The sequence below is a fragment of the Fulmarus glacialis genome, unplaced genomic scaffold, assembly GCF_000690835.1.
Source record: "Fulmarus glacialis isolate BGI_N327 unplaced genomic scaffold, ASM69083v1 scaffold13733, whole genome shotgun sequence".
Taxonomy (NCBI): Eukaryota; Metazoa; Chordata; class Aves; order Procellariiformes; family Procellariidae; genus Fulmarus; species Fulmarus glacialis.
In genome coordinates this window covers 136,863-137,702 of record NW_009203932.1, presented here as the reverse complement: position 1 = coordinate 137,702, position 840 = coordinate 136,863, and positions in this window count along the sequence as shown.

Below are 840 nucleotides of genomic sequence, written 5' to 3'. Positions count from 1 at the left end.
GAAGGACACTCTGCGGTACCCCCACAGGCTCACACATGGGACCTCACACATTTATCACACAGAGATGTTCTCAGCCTCAGCGTGACAATAGTTAAATGCACTGTAGCGCTCGTAATTGATCTCCCGCGCACACGCACTCAGGGGTGCTCCAAGCATTAGGGGAAAAGCCTTCATCATTTTCTCAGGCGCACTGGCCCTGCCTGCAAGGATGGGCACAGCCTCCCCATCCTCTGCTCGCGCTGCGCAGCCCAAGGGAGCAGTTTGAGCACAAACTCACACGAGAAGGACAGACCAGCAAAGCAAGGGCTTCAAGGCAATTATTTTCTAAACAACTCAGTTGTTCTTCTGCTGCAGCACCTGAAGTCGTTACAGCAAAGGCTTTGTTTTCCCGTTCGTACAGCACTTTAAAGGATTTTGAACCCAGTGGCCAGGTGCACTGCAGTGCCTGAAGTTAACGACAATACAGAAGAGATTTAAAGTGCCTTTGGCTCTTCAAGCCAAGCTAAGTGCAAGCAGAGATTGGAGAAGCCCTCTGAAAAGACCTGACATGCTCATTGGAAACCCTCCCATGACCACTTTGCTCAGCGTTTGCTGATGTCCTGGGCGCTGCCCGAGGCACGCAGCTCAGTGGGAACCTTTCACCAGCAGAGCAGAGACAAGGGAGAGGACTGCGGCACAGCAGCAACAACAAGCTTGGGGCTCCTTGGGGAGGCCTCTGCCCATCATGGCCAAAAGAAACAGCTGAGAAGGACGGGCCTGCACCAATAGGGCCAAAAAAGGTTTGTTTGCTCAAAAACCATTGCAAACCATGAGCTGGAAGAAGGTGGATAAACAAAACCA